This window comes from Mastigoproctus giganteus, chromosome 6 (genome assembly GCF_048544385.1).
Source record: "Mastigoproctus giganteus isolate SK-2022 chromosome 6, ASM4854438v1, whole genome shotgun sequence".
NCBI lineage: Eukaryota > Metazoa > Arthropoda > Arachnida > Uropygi > Thelyphonidae > Mastigoproctus > Mastigoproctus giganteus.
In genome coordinates, this window is record NC_143580.1 from 115,767,982 (window position 1) to 115,791,248 (window position 23,267).

Sequence of the window (23,267 nt, forward strand, 5' to 3'; positions counted from 1 at the left end):
AAGTCGATGTGCATAAGCAAAACTATTCGCTAATAATATATACAAGTATTTTAGAATTTGGGGGTAGTTTTGATCACCTGGTGTATATATATCTAAATTGTTGCAAATGCAATTCACTTTCTCTTCATGAGAGATCTTGAATCAAAATGTATCTTTGATCCGACAACATGCGTTAAATAATTTTGGGGAAAAATGGAGAGTTGCCTGTCTGACGATAACTAGTATTGAAACTAACACAGCAATTAGAGACAAGGGCAAATTTATAAACCAGTGGATCCTGGAGCATAAATTTACATAAATCATTCGGAAAGGTCTTGACGTGGAATATCGAGTTCCTTATTAACCAGAATTAAATTAATTTTAATTACATAATGGAATAATTGCTTTTTTGTCAAATTGTGATGGCAGTAGATCTCGATAAGGGCTTTTCAAGCAGTTTAATGAAGGAAAACGGCGAGTGCTGCGGTTGGTAAACGAGTTTATTATAGTTGTTTTATATACTGTATGTGATTAAATGGGAACGCCGACTGCTTCCTTCTCCTTTTTTTTTATATTATTTTTACGAAAAGGTTGAAGAAAATGATATAAGAAAGTTTGCCACCGGAATAGTTTACAGATTAAATAAATTAACCACTGAATATTATATTGTTGCTTGTAGGCTAATAAGTAACCTTTCCAGAATTCCAGGAATTCTGAGATCTAGTATTAATCAATAATGTGATTATTAATTGTGTACAAAATTCTTTGTTTCTTATAGATTGAGCCACCTGTTTAAAAATTCCATCGCCCTCACCAGCGATCCCATCCCCTGCAGTAACTTCAGCAGGTTTTTTTTTTCTTTTTTAACTAGATCAGTAGAAATTTTTAAACAGAGGTAAGCTTTAATCGAAGAAAGGCCTCAATTTATGCAAACACAAAAAGAGCACAAATATTCTCAGCTTGAATCCTTTTCGAAAATTTCCTGACAGATGCGTGGGTAAATCTTTCCCAAGTAACAAGAGCTAAAAATTAAACGAAAGCGGAAAGAGTTACGTTATTAACGTAAATTCCTTTCTCTGCAGAACTTGACCTTTCAAAAGCTTTCGATATGAGACCTCTCGGACAACAAGTAATTTCTTGAATTTTCTTTAATCATGATGCAAGACTACCGAGCTTATGTATGATGGAATCTGCTTCCAGAACAGTCCCTTGTGGCTGGAGACGTAATTTTTTTTTATATCGCAGCAGAGTGATAGAGAATAAAACCTGGGCAGTGATAAAGAAATGAAGTGAACGTGATTTTTGAATGATATTTTCAGTGAGATGTTATGAAGTATGAATACAGTGGACGAATCTGTCAACTCGAGCGCAATAGATTGTCTCTGTTGTGACAAACAAATTCGAAGGCGAAGAATTCTTGTTGGGATTTCATTCTACTTCTGGTGACGAAAGAGAAATAACTTTAGAACATTCACCGACATTCTGCAAAGATTTAATCCTCTTGAAAGTTATTATACAGAGAAATGTTTTGACGACTGATTCAACTGCATCCACGGATTTAATTCCAGCCGAAATTAAGATTTCAGGGATTGTATTTTTTGACTACTAGGGACCTTTAAGATACTTCAAAAATAATAACTGCTTGTCGCAAATGCTCTGTGTACAATTTGACAAATTATTCACAGTTCCTAGCAGTGTATATTTGAAAATAATTTAGAGTTGTATATCATATCCTTTCACTTGCTGTCCGGGATACAATGTTGTAATTTAAAAAGAGAACTTTCGAATTCTTGGATGAAATTTAATGTTTAATGATTCAAATGATGCTCGCTTGTGAAACAGACGTAGACGTTTTGTAGATTGAACCATTGAAAGATAGATCAAATAAACATTAAGTACAGGGAATAGCCAAGAATGCGTCTAGAATTTAAATAATTGTAGTAAGGAGGTGTTTTCTCAGTTAGCACACAGTTTGGCTGCAGCAGGCTGTAATCCGAACTAATTACTTCGCAGTAATGATAGCATATTGATATCTCCAGCTGTTCTGGTCTCATAAATTACTTTGACAATTGCATGCAGAAAAAGCACCATTACGCTGAAGATTAAGAATTAATCTTTGCACAGAAATGCCGCCTGTCGGCACCTCTCTTCAAACAAACAAAACCCGTAATTATGCTTGACACGACTTCCGCTGATATCTACTAGGGATACTTCAATAAAAGTTATATTCATCTTGCTTTTAATTTTCATTAACCTTTGTTCCTTATTTGGGTTCTCTTCGGTATGGTATTATACCCGATGCTTGTCACTGTTACAACTTGATCTGCTTTCTTAACTTTACTGAACTAAGTAATGATGGTTTCATTGTCTTGCTCCACAACCTATTGACTAGTCGCCTCTAATTCCCTCTCAGAAGCTTTCGCTTCCAAACACAGCATTTGATTTTTTTTTTTTTTTTTTTTTTTTCAATCTTAACTTTCCCAGTTAGCACACTGGTGTGGTCACTCTTCTTTTACATCGCTTGGGAAAAGGACTAGGTTCGATTATCACTGTAACGGGAAGAAGAGTTGATTAAAGAGGCCTGTGCGCTATTATCAAAACTAAAATTAGTGTAACACAGAGGGAAAACGGATACAAAATAGATTGTGACAAGTTTAATAATAGTCGAATATACATATATTAGATTAGATACATACAAACAAAAAGCTTTCGGTCGTTTTGTCAACCTTCCTCAGTTACACTGACAGTTAAGAATGGAGCATGAGGACGTGTACTGCCAATCTTGTACGTGAAGTGTGTGATTAACTGTTGGATGTTGAAGCCTGTGGCTGTGATGCATGCGGACGTTGCCAGCGTTTGTCAGTAGTCAGGACTGCTGTTTTTTCGATGATAGGGTGGACTTGACATCCACTGTTCCTGTTGACTGAGGTATTGGAGCATTTGATGTTCAACGACTCCAACCAGGCACGTCGTCGATAGTGGCGGGACTTATCCACAATCACGACATCGCGGTGTGTGTGCCAATGTCGTGGTGGGTTGCCCAAACGTGTTCGGCAATAGCTGAGTGTTCCACATCCGCTAAGCGGATTGCTCTTTTTGTGTTCGGAAAGGCGTTTTTCGAGCTGTCTCCCAGTTTCCCCGATGTAACAGCTAGTGCAGTCACGGCAAGAGATGCGGTAGACCAATCCGCTTTGTAGTAAGTAGAGCTCTTCATCATCGCCTGGATCTCACATTATCGTCTGGTTCCTGTAGCGTTGACATTAAACCTGAAACTCACTTTGAATCCGATCATGAACCCATCGTAGTCCTATTGCAGCTCCCAATACCCAACTTTAATGTCTCCCACAATCAAAAGGAAGATCATCATCTCTCCCACTTGCCTACAACCGAACAGATGTCTTTATGCAACAAGATTAATTTCCTGGGGAGTTCTTGAATCAGGAGATCCGGAACTGACTTTAGACGTGTTAACTAGATGGTTGCACACTGTTACCATGTTCTCAGCAGCTAAACAGGTGGGTATCTCTGCTAGAACTAATGCTTGGTGGTCTTCGGAGCTAAATTACAGCTTCAAGTGCAAACAGTCCCTCCATAAAAATATACTGACAAGACCTTATCCAAAGGCAAAGTGCCATATATCCGTAACTCTGAACGAACCAGGTTCCAACTTCAGTCCAGTTGAATGGATCAACTATGTAGCCAGATTCCAAGACAACACCAGACAACCATATGATTACCAATCAGACCCCATTTCTGGTCCAGATGATGAGCTGTTTTCCATTCAAATCGATCGACAGCAGCTCCTTCACGCCATCAACTCGCTGCGTCCATCATGCACCGCTGGCGTCGATAAAGTCCCGCATTTAATCGTAAAGTGCCTCAGTCCATATATCCTTGATCCTCTGCTCTACTTGTTCAACTCCATCTTCTCTCATAGTGTTTCTTGCATCCTGGAGCAAATACGCTCTCGCCCCACTACCTAAAGTTCAACTACCAAGCCAGCCGAAGCACTATAGACCGATATCCACTGCATCCACGCTCCTAAAACTACTGGAAAAAGTCCTTCTTCCGCATATAACACGCCATCTTCTTCCACAACCATCAAAGCAACTCCATTATGTTCTCCTTAATACATCAACTGTCTCCAACCTTCTGGCAGTCCAAACGGCAATTCTAAATGCATTTGAGGCCAGATCAGAAATGGCGGTTGTTTATGCCGATATCGAAGCTGCTTTTGATACCCTCAGCATCTCAGCCCTTCTGAATCTCCTAACCAATTTCTTTCGAATCAAAGGTGACGTTTTTCGCTTTTCTGCACTCGCTCCTCTGGAATAGAACAGTGTACCTCACTCATTGCAACTTCTCCTATACCCGATCCAACAATGCAGGTGTGCCGCAAGGTGGCGCTTTATCGGGGCTACTTTTTACCGCCCTCCTTATTCCGTTTGTGTGTAACAGAGATGATGTTATTACCTACGCCGGCCTAACCGAAATACCACCATCAGCCAACAGAGGAGTGATCACATGGGAAATCTGTAATAAGATCACAGCTTTCTCTAGCCCTCTCAACCATTTTGGTCTTAAACTAAACCCTCAAAAATCCGTTATTATGGTTTTTTTCTCTGAAGAAGTGTCCCACATTCATACAACCATCACTGGAGGATGCAGTTATTCCAAGTGTAACCAAACACAAAGATCTCGGTGTAACCTTCGACCCAAACCTTTGGTTCAACTGTCACATCGAATGTGTTCTACGCAAGATCAGCCGAATGCGGTGGATTGCCCGTCAACATCTTAATAACGCAGATGCAAGAACCACAATCAGATATCTGGAAACCGTTGTGTATCCTACCTTTCTGTATGCCTCTGAAATATGGGCATCCGCAGTACCTTCTCATGAAGCCCATCCCCGCCAGCGAATACTGGATACTGAAGTGGGCAACCCGCAAACATTGACTTCCCCCCCCCAACAGAGGACCACCAGCATGGCCGACCAACTTCAAATCCCGCGGCTGCCTCAAATAATCGGCATGAGAACTGTGACCACAGTCAAAATGCTGGTTGGCAAAATCAACTCCCCTGACTTCTGGGATATATGTCAGTGGCATGTTCCACTTCCTTCCCCAAGAGCCGCCCCTCTTCTTCAGCTACAACGGAACAGGCTGAAGATCAGTGACAGATTCCTACCTGGCCAAGTACTTCCTACAATTCAAGCCCTGCTAATGATCGGAGTTGACCTCCAGAAATTCGCTTCGGATCGCAATTACAGGCGCTCGTTGGCCGAACTTGTTTCCCTTTTGTTTGGCCCCCGATGTCGACTCATACCGATATTTACACCCGCTATCTGCTATGAGGTGCAAAATGGCACGTCGCAGGCACACCGACGAGCTGTTTCACAATAAAATGCGAAACCGTATACCGAACAACTTAATGCACGCCTATGAAATATTCTGACTTCTATGAATAATCTGAAATGTGCTTTGTACATATGAACGTGTACATACCTTGGTGTACTGTCTGCCTCACAACTATGTATATACTCATATCTATCGAATGGTTAATGCTACGTTTTTAAGTTAATTTCATGTTATGTTATCTTTTTGTTATACTGTACATATTTTTATATTACCGTATATCATTGTCAAGCTCCTGGCTGTGGTGGGCACATTATTGTATCTTTACTGTACAATAAAGATTTTTTTTTCTCTTCTAAGGTGGGGACCGGTGTTTTTACTTTAGAGACGAGGGATTGTAATTTTCTGCATGGGAGTTGTACGCATTTTATCCCATGTGATTTTAAGACTCTACAAACCTGTTGTGATAGGTTTGGGTAGTATGGGATAAAGGCGCTCGCGGCTGAGTCATTACCTTGGATGTTTCTGTTGGTCGCTACCTGGCCATATGTCTGTAGGTCACACCTGTCAAGAGTATTGATGGGATAGCCACACCTCTTAAGATCCGCCTTGACTTTAGCAATTTCGGTGCGCCTCTCATTTACAGAGCTAGAGTGTGTCCAGGCACCAGTTAGCAAGGTTCGTGCAGTGTCAAGAAGATGGCTACGCGCTTGTGCTGACCGGAAGTTGGTAAATTGGCCAGCACACATTGCTTTACGATGGACAGTTGTCTTCAAGCGCATGCCCTCGTGCCGGACAAGGGTGTCTAAGTATGGTATGGTGTTGTCCGACTCTAGCTCGATGGTGAATTTTATGAAAGGCGACAGAGAATTGAAGTGGTCTAAGATTCGGTCACCTGAATTTCTGGGGATAACCACGAACACATCGTCCACGTAGCGACACCAAAGAGTAATGGGATCTGGTACCCTCTAATTCCTTGATCGCGATGTTTGCCGTGACCGCACTGACCTGACACACATGGCTGTGCCGTGTACTTGTTGGTAAATGGAGTCGTTGAACATGATTGCACCTCCTGTTAAGCACAGTCTTAGAGTGGTGGAGATATCGTCTGGTGTTAGTTTGGTTCTGCTGTCAAGGGTTTGGTCGTTGTCTAAGAGTTGCTTTGCACATGTGATCGCAAGTTCTACTGGGATGGAGGTGAAAAGTGAAACTACATCAAATGATGCCATGATTCCATCTTGTGAGATGGATATGGTTCGGATCCGTTCTATGAATTCACTACTGTTGGAGACAGTGTTGGTGGTCTTGCCTACTAGGGAAGAAAGGAGCCCCGAGACAAACTTAGCTAATTCATAACTCGGTGAGCCACAACAGGAGACAATGGGTCTTAACAGTGTACCTTCTTTGTGAACTTTCGGTAGTCCGTAGAATTGTGGAATCTGGCAGCCGGAGGCACGGAGGTGAATTCGTTTTGATTCTGTTTAAGCCAACTGTTGACGAGGATGTTCACTTTCGACTCCCATCGTTCCAAAGCTTTGATGGGAGGAACGGTTAAGGGTTGGTAAATAGAAGTGTCCTGCAAAAGCAGCAAGGCTTTTGTCTCGTAATCTGTGCGATTCATGACGACTGTTCGACGTCCATTTTCTGCCGGTAGGATGACGATGGATGAGTTTTGTTTCAGTGTCTTAAGGGCAGAAATTTGTTTGTGGTTGAGATTGGAAGAAGTAGGGCAAGCATGGTGCAAAATTGCTGCAGTTTTTAGGCGAATTATATTTGCCACATCTGGACATTCAGGAGACACTTGAGGCAAGTGAACCGAGAAGTCCGGTCGTTCTGCGACAACCAGATCCTCTGCTTGTCCCTTCATGATGGTGGGACTGTTAGTAACCCTGGGTATAACCGCCGTGCGCAGTTCCTGAAATACTGGAAGTGTGAACCAACGTAAGCAGAGATCGAGATGTGACATTCACATCTAGGAATTTTAATAAAATGTTTGTGATCCACCCTGTCATTTGTTGTACCACAAACGGATCACAAACATTTTATTAAAGTTCCTTATGTGCAACATTGGTATAGATAATTTATTAACATATTTAAGAACAGTGAATTTAAGATTGTTCCACAACTCCATGCTGTCTTGAAATATAGGGCATATGTAGTTCCTACCATGGAAGCTCACAATGTTTCTTGTGGTGGATGCAATTCTACTTGTATTGGATCGACCCAAAATTTACTTTCGGTAAGGATACAGCAGCAGCATTTGGCATCAATTAGGGCAGGTAGGACGGTTGCCTCTGAACTTGCGTTTCATGCAATCACTGATGGGCATGTTTCTTTTTAATGAATCGAAGGTTCTTAATAAACAGCGTGAATATTTTAAATTATTAATTGCCGAAACATTAGAAATGAGATTAGATTAAATGTTAATTCCATTAATATACGCAGATCTTATATTTCGGACTCGTGGACGCTTACGCGCATGCATGAATAGCAATTCATACATTGGTTTATATAAATAATCTCGTATCAGGTGTCGTTAATTTGATATAAAACAGGGGGATATCATTCACGAATCACTTTTGTACTTCTTGTGAACACTGTAACAAGCCGAATAAGGTGGTCTCTTAAAAGAAGTTAAATAACGATTTGAAAGTTTAAATTATGTGTGAATTAATTTGTGTCGTCGTTTTTAGAATTTCGCGACAATTTTTTTTCAATTCCCATGATGGCTTGGTTGGTGCTTGGAGGCCTCCGTCTTTCCATGATTCATTCCGATTCCCTTGACGTGATATGAGAGTTGAAGGCATGCTTATTTTAATTAATAGTTATTTTAACTTGATTCATTTATCACAATACACGGGGTGGGGGTAAGTTCATATTATAATCATTCGCGATTGAATGTTGAGCGATTAACAGTCCTACTCAAAGTTATGAGGGTTTTCACCTATAATTTAAGATTATTAGAATAAAATACATATATGGGTAGATGTAATCATTTACGGGGGACCCTAATATCATAATTTGCTTTTTTTTAATTAGGATTTCTCCATTGGAGCTTGTTGAGAACAACTTCAGCACTTTATTACAATGCAGGTTTCGTTCCCTTGGCGACTTATTGCGTCGGTACTTTGTTTCTTTCAGTTCCTCCAGGAAATTTCATAAAAGCTTCTTCTCTACAGCGAAGCACATTATTAACAATTGTTGGAGTCAGCAGAACATGCTTCGCCTGCAGCTCTGCATGTATTGGGTGGAACGATCCCCCTAGAATACCACTTTGCTTTTAGGGGACTTTGTTATCGCATCCAGAAAAGAAAGCCTGTCTATTGAATCCGGACTTCAAAGAAATCGAAATTCTTTCGATTTCAGAAATAGGCTTTCTTTCTGGATGGATAATTTTGCACCAGACAATGAAACCCGCTTTCTTGCGTATCTCAACAGCTTCCAAACTTGGCAAGATTTATCAACAAATGTGTTTACTCTCATAACGTCACCTCGGCCTGTAATTACAAACAGCAATAACTTTTTTTTTCTTGAATTTGACATCATTACTTGATGTGTACTGACTAAACTATTTGGATTTCGACTGTTACTTTATACTGACTTGCACTACCAATTCTGATTTCCATTGTCACAATGTCATGTTACCTTGTCTTAGGATTTTAACTCCCAGAAGGCTGTATTCTTTTTGAAGCTCTCGCTTCACCCCTCTCCCTATGTCCCCCTCTTTTCCCCCCTGGTGTTGTACTAGACGCAAGGTTTTGATTGTGCTTGTGTGTGGTTCGTTGGGTACGGGATCGTTGCCATCCATCGGTCTTGCACTCCTCCAATGGATGCAGGATTTGTATGCTTTTTTGAGTGATTCTAAACTCGTTTTGGACTTTTCGTAAGAGAAAGCCGAGGTTCGCCACAGGTAATGCTTAGTTGTGACTCGCCTCCTCATGGCGTGGACGAGGTGATCGATACTGCCTGGTAGCTAAGTGGCCAGAAACTAATAAACAATATAACAAACACGCACTACACAAACATCCCATGTTTCTAATCCACTTCCAGAATTAACCCTCTCACGTTTCAAATTACGCAGTTTAAGAAATAAAGTTAAAAATGTATGTCTGTAGGTAGTCAGCTCGTACAGACACGTACTCGTAGTACGTTCTGTTGCTTTCTACAACAATGACAGTATTTAGTATCTCTTTAGGAAGTTGCATTTTTATTTACATAAAATAGAAGTGTGAACTTCTCCCCGAGGCTGCAAGATGTCCCTTGGGTGAGCACGTCAGATAGAAGTATTTGAGAGGGCAACCCTCTTCAACAGTAAGAGATAGTTTACAACACTGATAACATTTAGTTATTTGTATAATTATTGCAGCAGTAGTGAAGTTCTGATCACTTATTGAATAGAATGAAAAAATGAGAAGTTAGTTTTAAAAAATGTTGGACCGTATATCCTCCTGCCCTATGAGGCAGGTTTTTCAGCACCAGTCGTGTTGAGTTGAAGCACAACTATTTGTACTTTGTGTTTGGTCCAAGATCATTGTCCGAATTCACATCATGCTGACTGAACATGAGGTGGTGGGCTTGATGGAGAGTTCTTGTCCGGTAAGCTTTCTCTACACATCTGTTCGTAATCGACCTGGAATTGGTTGAAGGAGTCGAGAGTGTTGTATGGGAACAGCTTCAGCTGGAAAGGATGCCGAATTGTTGATACGTAGGGATCTGCGTGATGATGGCTGAGTGAGGAATTCCTCCATGAAATGTACGTCAATCCTATGCGTAACGAGCTTCGCTAGAATGAGGGTTTGGTCTTTGTGAGTAGATTTCCCAAGGAGTCCATCCTATCAAAGTGTATAGGATACTTTTTAATATGGTGAATGGCCTTCCTAAGGAGCGGTTTACCCAACAGAGGCTCCTATATTCGACTGAGTAGTAGTGAGAGTAGCGCATATCATTACACCATATAGGGCTGCTGGCGTTACGCACCTCACAATGTTACTGTACTGGATGATGAGTGAAGGGTGACAGATTCCCGTAGGATCTTGTTTGACTCAACATTGTGCCTCTTCGGTTATCCTCTTGGCAATGGCAAGGTGCAGTCCAAAGATCATCTGGTCATTCCAAGCTATTCTCAGGTCGAGCTGCTGCTGAACTCGTGATGCCTCCCTCTAGTGGAACCAAGATGTAATTCTTCGACCTTTTCTTTATTAGTGTTATTTGTACTGCATTTGCTGGGTTTTGGACCAATCCGATCACTTCTAGGAATTTAGCCGGCGCCGAGATGTGCAGGGTGATATCTTCAAAGACATTAAACAAAGAGTTAGGTGCACGTAGATTCTGTGGAGCGGACAAACATTCTGAAATCAATAGGAAATGATGTCGCTATGCAGGGACATGAAAGGGTCAAGTGCAACAACTGTTGTGTTGTTGTTATTGGGTTTTTAGAAGCATTAGCAACTAAGGCCATATTGCTCTGTGTATAATGTCTGTAAATTGCGTGTTTTCTGTGTGGTTGATTTTCTGTTTGCTGGACGAAAAACCAGAGTTTCCGGAAGGGGGGAACCATGCTACCCTCGCCTGAGGCCGACTAACTCAGCCGCGTTATGAAAAAGCCCCATAAAAATTCTTCTCGTCATTGACGGGACTCGAACCAGGTCTTTCCACTCGGTGTGTGGAGGACGGCGGGGATACAACTGTGCTACCCACGAGGCAAGTGCGACATCAAAGAGAAAGGAGATAGCATGTTACCCTGTGGGAAATATCTGTTTATGGTAATGTTGTAGTCTGCACCAGTAGCACAGTAGTATCGTCGCCGTCCTCCCCACACCGGTTGGGAAAGGCGTGGGTTTGAATACCGTGAATGAAGCGAGGAACTTTATTGGGCTTTTTTTATTCCGTGGCTGAGTTAGTCTGTATCAGGCGTAGATAGCAAGATTCCCCGCTCCCAGAATTTTTCGTCCAGTGAAGCAGACAAATCGACCAGAGAACAAACGCAATTTAAAGACCCAATACATATGGGTAGTGAAGTGCCTTTCTAGGTAATCCTAATATAATATAGTATAATATTAGGAGTAGTATGGTAATGCTATAGGAGGTATTGCCTCCTGTAACCCTAATTTGCCTGTTGGTTAGTAAGGATCTGGGGACCTCGAAGTGTGGAAGTTGTGCAAATGATTCTGGAGGATTTTGTCTCGAACAAGTTGGTGATAGTTGATTTCCTTTTAAAGTAAATGAATGTCCAAAACATTGATTGAGGAATTTATTAAGTTCAGTTTTATTAAAGAATTTTAATATATGGCACCCAACGAAGATAAAAAGAATGTCATATTAGGGGCGCTCGAAAATTATTTCATCTACCCGTGAGTATTATGTCCACAAATTGCGTGTGTTTTCTGGTCTGTTTTCTGAACGAAAAACGGGAGTTTCGGGACAGGGGGTGCTATTCTCATCTAAGACCGACTAACTCACTCACGAAGTGAAGCGTCCATAAAAGTTCCTCGTATCATTGAACCCGGGCCTTTTCCACCCCGTGTAGGTAGGACGGTGATTATGACCACTATGAAAAGACCCGGTGCAAATAGGTCTGAATTCCCTAACCGATTTAAACTCCGAGGTTTTAGGGGACTGTCTTGTGATAGTGGTTTCATAATCCATGGAACGCTAGAATGCTTTTTAAAATATGTAGAATTTTATTGCAGAGGTCTGTAGTATTATATCATTGAAATAAGGACTACATATTTTAAGATGAACAGAGAAATTCTTTCTGGCCCTGTTGTCGCCTTATTAAGAGGTTGGTTATTGCAGTCCTTGCCTTACACTTTGTTCGTCTTGGTCATCTTTGGCGATCAGCAAAAGGGTGTCCATATAACGAGATCGGCTTCGAATATGTGGACTACAGGGTTTGGCAACAAGGCACCTTAGAGACATAATTCATTTGTACAACGCTGAGAGAGAGAGAGAGAGAGAGAGAGAGAGAGAGAGAGAGAGAGAGAGAGAGAGAGAGGTAAAACGAATGAGGGTGAACTTTTCACTATTATAAATGATTCCAGAAATAGGGGTCATAAATTCAAATTATGGAGGAAGCCCGTAATTTGAATTTATGGCCCCTTGTTCTGGAATTTGTATTTAAGAAGTTTAGACTGTTATAGCAAGTTTTTTTTTTGTCTTCTTTTGCCTGCTAGTTGTTAATTACTGGAATAAGCTTCCTCCGTTGGTAGTTGAGGCTTGACAGCTTGGGGAAATTCGGAGGTCAGCTGGTTAGGTACCTAGGCGAAGAGGGATTGAAATAAGTAGTTTATTTTATTATTTCTTTATTATATTTATTAATTATTTTTTTGGCTGGGGCAGAAAAAGCCTCTGGCTTCCTTGCACCATACGGCTAATTATAATAATAATTTATTTATCCCTTCAAAGTTCCATAAAAAGGAGGAAGTGCAGAAATAAACCGCTATATTAGCGATTTTGCATCAACTGCTAACGTAGCATCGTTCTTCAATCATGATGGTTTCAAAACGATTTTTTAATTCTTTGTTATTGTTATAATTAAGTTCGGAAATGTTTTCATATTTGCCACTAAAGAATTAAGATATTTTTCTCGTGTGTGGCTTTCTTTTAATGTACGCATTTCCGTAAAGGACATCAACAAAATCAAACTGAATTTCAACGATTAACAGTATACTTGGTGCTTCAAAGAAAATTGTCAGTTAATTAACTTTTTTCTGTTTCTTAGCATGGATGAAATGTGGGTTCGTTGTGTTGATCTTCAGACCAAAAGCATTTGTTTGAGAAGACGCATTTAATGTTTCCAAAAGAAGTTAATGCAACACTATTCTGGAATCTGAAGGATTTGCTTTTTGATTTTCAGCAATGAGGAAGTAGTTTAGGCAGATACACGAAAGTACGTTAGAAGGGGGAAAAGTGCTTTGTCGTTTATTCTTCAGGTAAAAGGGATGAACTCGTGTCACATCCATGGTGCCATAGCGCATTACAAGGTTCTCAGGGTATTTGGAACAACTCCAAACTTGCCGTTGATTGCTGTACAAGTTTGTTCTTGATATTTTTTTTTAACACGGATGCATGTCCTCCGTGACAGTATTGTGGTTTCGCCAATTGTCACTCGTTAGGAGAGGTCTGGGACTTCAGAAATTCATCTTCGATCGAGAATATAGTTAGCTGATCTCAGGTGGAGGGAGTAGGGGTTTCTTCCAATGAGTTATTCCAAGTTTTTTTTGTCCCCCGAAACATGCAAATCGGCTGGTAACATAATCTCCTACAGACATAATGTACTTATACGGATACGTTACCCTTGGGAGCCGTTAACATAATTTTTTTTTTTCACACAAATGCATGTATAAAAGAAATTTTCATTAGGAGGAAAACCATAATATTCTATAAACATTCTTAATCTTAAGAAGTTCTATTATTAACTGTTCACAAAAGTTAACTCTTATACCTTAATGCTTATTAGTCAAAATTGAACTCTTCGGACGATCCTTGTAGTAACTAAAAGATTATTTTAGATGCTTGAGTTCAAGAGACGTCGAGGGACTTAAGCATTAAAGCTCCCTAACTGAACCCGAAACATGTAATTACTTCTTGAGGTAAGTTAATACTTTACCCAAGGCAAAGATTTAACTTCAATTAATTCTTCTTTACTTTTAAAGTAAGCAACGTCGACCTTCTAAACGAAAGTTCATTAATAATATATTTTCTTTTTCTTTGGGAAAAGCGCGAAATCGATATGTACAGTGTAGTTCACCGTGAAATCTGAAAAGACAGTCGAGAAGTTTTCTCGAATGAGCCAATAAAATGCCAGAAGCTTTTAAAAATAATCAGGTTAATTAACAAGCAGGATTCAGAGCATTAATGCTTTGAGCCGTAAGCCACTTGCTCGGCTGACAATGAAATGAAAGAGGATAAAATAATTGCGTAGCCAGCACGTGTTTAGTTATTACAGTAATTTTAATTGTCTTGCCTCATTTAATTTCATATCTATACACTGAGCCAATAGTTTGAATAGGCATTAGTACAAACAGAAAGTAGGCAATTAGAAATAGCAGAAAAAGCAAACGAGAAACCTTTCCCTGGAAATGTTTTGCAGAAAGGCTTGGCGAAGCTTTTCTTTGCGAACTATATTTATAAAACAAAGTAAAATTCTAGTTTGCAGCTGATTTCAGAAAACTCTCTTTATTACCGTCACTTTCTGTTGAAATGGAGCTACAATATCAAGTTCAATTAAGAGATCATGATTCAATTTAGACGCTCCACAAGGTCCAATAACGCGTACTTTCATTGGTGAACGAGACACGATGCACTCTTGCCCAGCTTATTATTCTCAATCTTTAATCTAGAAGGACACAGTGGTTTTTGTGCAGGATGGAGCATCGTTGCGTATTGCTCCCTTAGCAATATGGGTGCTTCGTCACGCGTCTCTTGAATGCTAATCCCGTCGGAGTTTGAAGAACTCTTAAAAGTCTCTTCGATTGGAGCTGCAGCTAACCAACCTCAGGCGGAGGGAGGACTTCTCCCATTTTCAGCGATGGGTACAATGTATAAATCAGTGCACAAATGCAGGTGAAAATACAGGTAGGTCCATACCAATACGGCGCAGTATGAGCAGAATAGGTGCGCAAAGCAAAGTCGTATTAAGATGGACGCAACTACATCGAGGTGCTATTCCAGTGGCGGCACATGGAATTGTATCAACCCGACCCATTCCTGTTGGTAGCGGTAAAATGAATATAGTTTTGCTGAGAAGGGAAGAGTAGGCATTTTCTTGTCTGCAAGCAGGCGTTTAAGTCTGGACACGGCCCTTTCACCCCGGAACTCCCAACCAGTTACGATTTGTTTTGAATTATTGTGATCTCGCCACCTGTTTTGTCATACATCATAATGGATTGTAGTGTTTGCACAGCTGTAATGTGGAACGTTTGAATCTTTGAGATGACCTATTTTGTCATGTTGTCACCGTTACAGAACGTTTTGCGTTTTTAACGTCTGCGTTGTTCGCCAAATGTTTTAGTCACTGCTGTAATTTAACAACGCCCTCTACACGATTGTTTAATCGAATTCGGTAATTTGCAAAATAAATTTGCAGCCATTGTCAATCCACTGCAGGATGGAGGCCACCTCAACAAGTCATGTTAAAGGAATGGACGTAATCAGGCACGCTGGTTCAGTACGGGTTGGCAGATGGACCGTATTTAGCAGTCAGGAGATTCAAGCCCCGTCTTCTCAAAGAGCGCGTGATGTTGCACTGCCGTTCCTGACCACTCAGCTACAGAAAATGTCAGCAGAATGGACAAGACTGCGAATACAAGAAAAACTAATAGTTAAAGACCAATGGGGCGAAAGCTAAATTAAGTGTTGTGAAAAAAATACGTACCTAATATTTTGAATAATACCTTAGACCAGGGGTGGTGAACCTTTTTAAGGGTGCGTGCCAAAATTGGTCAAATCTTTTAAAAATCTACCTTCGCATTCCTCCTGGAATTTTTCGCATGCCCTTCGGAAGGCGATATTCGAGACATTTCTTGAATAATCACACAATTTTGTCAGTACGTCCCACAAGCCACTGCATGAATACAGCTTTTTACTGAATAGTGTGAACTCACTACGTGTCTGGCAGAGAGAAAGGGCGTGCGCAGGTCACGACTCAACGTGGATTCCTGGAGTGATGTTGTTTCAAAATTTGAAATTCTTTTCGGACGCTCTGAATTCCGTGCCCAAAAAATTTGTACGTGTGCCACTTTGGGCACGCGTGCCATGGGTTCTCCACCACTGCCTTAGACAATTTGAATACGGTATAATTTGCCAACCAATTATGAACACATTTAGACCAGCGTCCCAGAAACGCCGAGTCCAAATAACACGAAATATCACAACTGTGATACTGTAATCAATCCACATCACGGGGTCCAATAAATGAAACAACTAAAATTTAAAAAACAGGTGACCACTGTGTCCTATCTCGTCAGAAGGCCCCAGGGCAGCAATAGTCGTGGAGTCGCAGCTTTTCGAACGCCACACAAATCAATGCATCGGACAGCTGACAGAACACTATATCAGGCCGCCAAGAGATTTAGTATGGTAGGACAAATAACGATTTTATATTTATTTTTTGAAAAACGGCAGCCTTTATGCAGTTAAAAATAACACCAAGATAGCTTAATTTACGTATGTAACTTAATTTACTTTGTTTCAGGCAACATTTCGTTGCACTCACACACTCCTATATGTACACATACGTTGTTTAGATAATTTATTATTATTTTTCCTGAATGAGATAATTTTCTTGATCGGATTCTTTTAGCAAATATTCGTTCCTGCCTTGGTGTAAATCTCAGTGGAAGGAATCTGTAGTAATAATGGTTACAGCAATACAGGTTTCTCACATTTAAGACGTGACGTCATTATATGCATTAAGAGGTCGTTGTAGTGGCATGTTATGTAAATCTTGAGCGTCTTTAATAAATTCTTGTTTATATGTGACATTTGGCAGTAATACCGCCTGTGTTAGAAATCCTAAATATTGGTGTTATTGAACATATGCTTAGGTGACAAATTTTTTAGGAAATGTGACAGGAATTATTTTCCATTTAAGTTTACCAATGTTTAAAAAATTGGTTCAATGTTTGAGGAATTGTCTAACGTTTTTATAATTGCATAATTAACATTTTATAATTGAAAATTTTCAAATTACATTAAATATATTTATATATCGCTTTCTTCCAAAGTCTCAATCTTCTCCTGCTTCTTCGTGCGCTTCGCTAAAGAATATAGCTTTTATGGCCTCCACACAATTAAAAAAAAAAAAAAAGAAAAACTGTCTTCCTTCTCAGCTGTCTTAATTCAACCAGTACGCTTCAGAACCCCATTGAGAACCTGAAGTGCTAATGAAAGCGTACTCGGCTGGATACGTTTAGAATCTACATTATTAGCTGAAGTGTTTTTATGCTCCTCTGACAGAGTAAATCAAGCTACGTAACTGTTTTAAATTTCCATTAAGACTACATTAAAATGAAAGTTTTTGTTATTAGCATTGTTGGCTTAGAGGAGAAAATACAAAAACCAAAACATGGAAGCGCGCATATCTTTTATTTAATAATTACTCTGTCATTATCTATAAAATATAATTTTATAGATAATGTAGATAAAATTTTATAGATAAAATTTTATAGAAATTTTATAGTCTCCATAAAATATAATTTAGCTTTCATTTTAAATTTTGTACAATTATTTTCAAAAGTAATCTAAGTGGCACATTAGAAACAATTTTAAAATTGCGACATATTTAGTAAACCGAGTGGCCAAGCAAAAAATAATGAAACGTTAGAAAACACTTACATAAAGTGCAAAATCTGCTTCAGTTCTTAATCTAATCGTCCCTCGAATAAAACAATAGTAAAGAAAAGGAAACGTATTATTCTATCACTCAAAATTAGCAGAATGTGGAATAGGAACACTGATAAAAATTCGTAATTTTCATTTGGAAGGTTCAGCATGTTTTTGCTACCTTTTCTTGAAATGCGAATTGAGAAAAATGTTTTTATCGGAGGTTACAATGAGATGAATTACCAGTGATTCAATATTTCTGTAATTGGTCATTACAGTACTTTGAGGCACTTTTGAATTAAATGCATTAACGAAAACTGGAGATCCAGGAAGGGAAGGGGAAGAAAGTTGCTGGCAGTAAAGGCTGAATTTCTGCCAGGACAAGTTAGACAATTCTCTACAGACCCGTGACAACTATCAGCAGAGAGTATTTGTTGATTTATCCGATTGCCACTTGTTTGGAGAGGACTGGATTCGATTCCCGTTGAGGTCTAGAGGAAATTGTGAAGTCCAATTTATTCGAGGCAGTATTTAGCCGATCTCTGGCGTGAGCGTTTCCGGATTTTTCAGCCTGCACAACATGCAAATCGGCCTGAGATGACAATTCTATAAAAATTAACATACGCAGATATTAGTACTCTTGGGGATGATCGTGAATATCAATATTTATTTATATTTAAGAGAGATGAAAGTCATCTCTCTTCAATATATGATTTAATATTTGTTTCTTGGCTTTGAACTCCAGCTGTTTTGGCATGAAAATAATTGACGCAAAAATGGTAGATTAAGTAACAGTTTGTTTGAAATGTTTCTTGCAGTCTTTTGTGATATTCTTGCTAATTATAATTATCTTCTTCATTAGTGTGTTCTCTGTCTGAAATAACAAATTAGCCAAACTGACTACACTACGTAACTTTGTATCTGCCTGTCATTAAAAACTGCACGTAAGTCGAAATAGTCTATAAGAAACGATGCTGAAACCATTTCAGTAATCTTTTAACACTGCTGTTTTATAGAGAAAATTGCGATATTTGAGAGTAATATTGCCACCGAGGGATATAAAGTATGTGATTATAACCATATACAGTATTCAACAAGGTATCAAGACTTTTAAGCGCTCGGGGGGAAGCAAGAAAATGGCTAGCCCTACTATCAAAAAGGACCAGAAAATACCGATTCATTTAGCAGCCCTTGAGCTAGTGCCTATTGACAGTGTCTTTCGTGTAAGCTTTGGAAATGAGACAAAAACAAACCTGTTATTTCCAAAGAAAGGGTGAACCAAATTTGCAGTTTAAAAGGTTTCTCGCAGGCCGTCTTTTGACCCTACATACTGTAAATTTTTGCTTCGACGAAGTTGCCTTGGTTTCGCACTATAGATAACAGGTACTCACTCCTGGAAAGAAAAGTTTTTACCTTTCTTTACAAGAGTGCTCCAAACATCTAAACTTTTATTACTGCTATGCGCGAAACCCTTTTAGTTTCTGAACATTTGATATTTACCCACCTCTTGGAATCCCTCATTCCCGTAGGATTTCACGTTGAATCAGTCTGAATTGCTGACAGCGATTGACTGTAAAAGGCACGGAGAAAAGTATAATTTGAGGGAAGAGACTTGTGAACGGTTAGCAACTGATCTTCCCATTGCAATGTCAAAGCGTTTTGCAAGGTAGTATGAAGAATTGGTGCAAAAAACGAAATTTCTTTCTAAAAATGTAAACAAGCCAAACATTTTTCCATCCATTTAAGCTTCCATTACAGATAGATATCAACAAAACTTCTTTCACTTTGAATAGTTGTCACAGGACGAAATGTATTCTAATATGCAAACCTGAAAATGCTTTTGTTAATTTCTAAAGTCAGAGGAGAGGGACGTAAAATATGTAATTATAATCGTTATTATGATTATAATTAGTTTTGTAACCATAAACACCATTAACTTTTCACCCCGTTATCTTTTCCCTAATGTGTTGCTTTGTGTTGTGTGATATATTTTTGAGTAATGTGTGATGCAAGAAGGCTGTGTCCACAGAAAAGAAAAGAACATCTCCTTTTGTATTATTATCCAGCCCCTCTTCGAACTTCCTTCAAGTTCTCAACCTCGGTAAACCTCGCATATAATTTATTCCAGTGTTCGACAGTTTGTTAGCTAAATTGTAATTAATTCTTGATTATAAATCCCAAAATTTAATAAATTCTTGAGTCTATTCGCATTTGAACTCCTTTGAGGATTATATTTTATGATCCAATTCTTCTCTCTCTCCTCTTAGCAAGAATACACAGCACATTTTATTTTATCCATCTTCTCTAGAACTTGCACACATCATCAGAAAAGACTCAGGGCACTTTGAGTCTTTTCTCGTTGCGCTGTCCACTCGCACCTTTTACTAACCAGTCTCCTTTCGCTGGACATGTTCAAGAAATTGGATTTTTCTCTTCCTTCAAATGTGGCTTTCAAATCTCAATGCAATATTTCAAGGGCGACCTCAGAATTTATTTACGCAATGACTTGTAACCCATTTTCCATTTTTGCAAAGCGTTGAATCATTTGTAAGATACTGCGTCTTTCCTAGACCCTTGGCGGTCATCCTCGACTGACCGTCTTTAATTCTTCTTCCCCAGATAATTGCTCTGAAAGTTGTTTATTTCCCAGGTACTGCAGGAGCTTACATTTAGCAACATAAAACAATTTCTATTTTGCTGATCATTTGCGTGGCCAGTTGAGATCAGTAGCAGGACATGGTTTTGATTGTTTAATCTCTTACGACGAGAAATAAACTTTTCAAACACTTTACACACCTGGATGGAGAATTTTAATAAACGCATCACGTTACAAGCCCTTTACCGGCTTCACGTTCATTAATGAGTCAGAACAACGATTACAAATAATCCTTTCTCTAACTGCTGTCATCATATCTTAACTAGTTACTGGGTTGGAGTTGCCTATTAAGACACATCTCCAATCTATTGTCTAGTTAAGATATGACGTCAGCAGTTATGTATAAAGTGTTTGAATAGTTTATACCTTGATGAATAACAACCGCGAAGAAAACATCTCATTTGAAGACACGATTAAACCCTTTCTGCTTTCAGAATCTCTGCAAATTTGGCATTTCCCCTTTATTTTCTGTCCTATAATCATTTATTGCTTCACCGGGAACTTAGCTTTCTCCAGTTGTCGAAGGCCTTTCTTGCTTGTTAACAACGCTGTAGTAATTTTTCATTTAAGAGAAGCCTGATTTCTTCTGACAAACCAGTGATGCTGTGATCTCTTTAGGATTCCATTTCTGTGGAACTGATCGTGCAATGCATCCTTCATTCATTTATGATGAACACTACAGATTTCATACTTTTCCACCTGTCTCTTGTCAACCAGATTTTATTTTTCTGAAATCGCCAACCGTAAATTATTTCTGCAATTCATTCGGTTATTCTCAGCGTGTATTTCGAATTTACAGATGAAAATTTAAAATCAGTTAACTGCAGTTATTACATTTCAGGGTGTAATAATAACATGGTCATGGTGTTGCTACAGAGTTGTACACTTTGTGAATTCCAATCTATATGACACCACAAAATATGCGCTGTATTATTAACAGTGAGCTGCCGTGCCAAGCTGCCATAAATTACCGTACTGCGCCATTATTAATTCCTGTGACCTTTCCGGAGAGCGAGTTAAAAAAAAAAAAAAAAAAAAAAAATGTAATTTAGATATGCATCTAAATGTTGTTGACTCTGTTAGCTCCATTTTCACCTGTTCTCACTGTTCAATCGATCACTCTTGTTTTTGAAAAGCGGAGAAGTTCCACACGCTTCATTTAATTAGGATATGCTCAATCATAATTCAATTCATCCACCATTTTTGTACAGAACCTTTTGCACAGTTTACGAATTCCTAAATTTCGTAAAGGTAATTCTTACGAATTATTAGGACATTTACATGAAGGGTTGGGAGTTGTATCATAGACCAAAAGTAGCGATAATTATTGGATTTCGGCTGGGTAATGTGCTGATGTTTGGTTTGCAACCCGAACTTTGGTTTTATTGCAAGAAGTTAGTAGGCTAGTATCGTGGATGGATTCAGGGTACGCGGGTAAGCTTCCCAGGAGATAGATAGGGGTCTGAATTGGAAAAGCGCTCTGGTCCAGTGAAGTTGTTTATTTTTGTACCCAACAACTGTCTTGAGGCGTCTGTATATAATGCTTGTGAATTGCATATATTGTATTGTCTGTTTGCTTCATTAAAAAACCCCTAGTTGCCAGATGGGGGAAGGAACTAAGCACCCATCCATAAAAATTTCTCATTTTGTGATGGTATTCAAACCACCTCATCTTTCACACGGCATGGATCTTAACCATAGGGCTACCTTAAAGGTTATTAGTATGGGGACAAGATTAATGAAATAATTTTAAATACTTTTTTTGATGGAGGATTGAAGCACATGTTTTTCAAATAGTTAGGACTGGTTGGTTGCAGTTTGAGAAGTGTGAGGAAGAAACTTTTTAACATAATCTAGATGAAAGAGGAAAAAATGATATATTTTTTTTTTTTAGGTTATCGAAGCCCATGCTGTTCTAGCAGGGATTGTTGTTGGATTGGGAAACCAAAAATAACTTACATGCGCAGAAGCCAGGTGACAGAAAGAGAAATGAAGATGAGCCCTGTAAAAGTTGTTGAAACCATATGCAGTTTTAGTAACATTCAATGGCTGAGGTTTGAGAAGCTGGGATAGACTTGCTAATACAGAAACCGGAATAAAAGGAAATAAGTGATGGACGTTTCTTTTTGATTATTGCTGTTAAAAGTAACAGCAATAATCTTCATTTCTGTTCCTTTCACCTGGTTTCTGCGCCCATAATTTTCTTCTAGCTTCCCAGTCCTCAGCCAATTCATACTCCTGGAAAAGCATAGGATTCAAACGGAGTAGATATGTTAAAAGAAATTAATAAATAATCTTATCTGGATTAGAGGTTTTACAATAAGGACGGAGTCATGCGGAAAGAGGCAGGTACTCACTTTCAAATCTGCCTTTTGAGAAGGATTGGCGTGAATCATTCTTATACAAAATGAATGAGTAAAAAATTATATGCACTGTCGTACAACGAATTGACGTGGACGCTCAGCAAGATGCCTTTAATTGCGCACCCTTCCAAATTAAGGTTTTAAAATTCAAAATGACTTAGTCCGCTCCCTTAGACTTTGAGTTCTAAGATTAACCATTGTGATGTCAATTGCTAACTAAGCAGAGAATGTTTCTAATTCGGTTCATTTGAAATGATTCCTATTTCTTTCATTTTATCGAATATAAAGGCCTCAAATGATCTAATAATCCTTCTTCTGATCATCATGAATGCGTATTATGCGATGTACGGTTTCTCGCTCTTCGAAACCTACTGTATGTTGAACTCGAAGGCAAATTTAGAAGTATTGCGTTATTAAAAGTGGGACCTCCCTAGACTGGCAGATTTGTCGCGGTTTGTAAAGATTTTGATTAGAATCCCATAATTAACGAAGAATTTTATGACTCCTTTTCATATGGAGATTAGGAGATGTTAGATTGAGGTTGAAATTTCAAATATAGACTATTCAGTGACTGGTATTGTTTCACTTTTT

The 23,267-nt window shown here is 39.0% G+C and overlaps 1 protein-coding gene across 1 annotated transcript in view; it reads left to right on the top strand.

The window, feature by feature from the left end:
- The window catches only part of LOC150084522 (synaptotagmin-1-like), a 234,374-nt gene that overhangs the window by 91,445 nt on the left and 119,662 nt on the right, over positions 1-23,267 (top strand). The gene's annotated exons all lie outside the window — the stretch shown is intronic.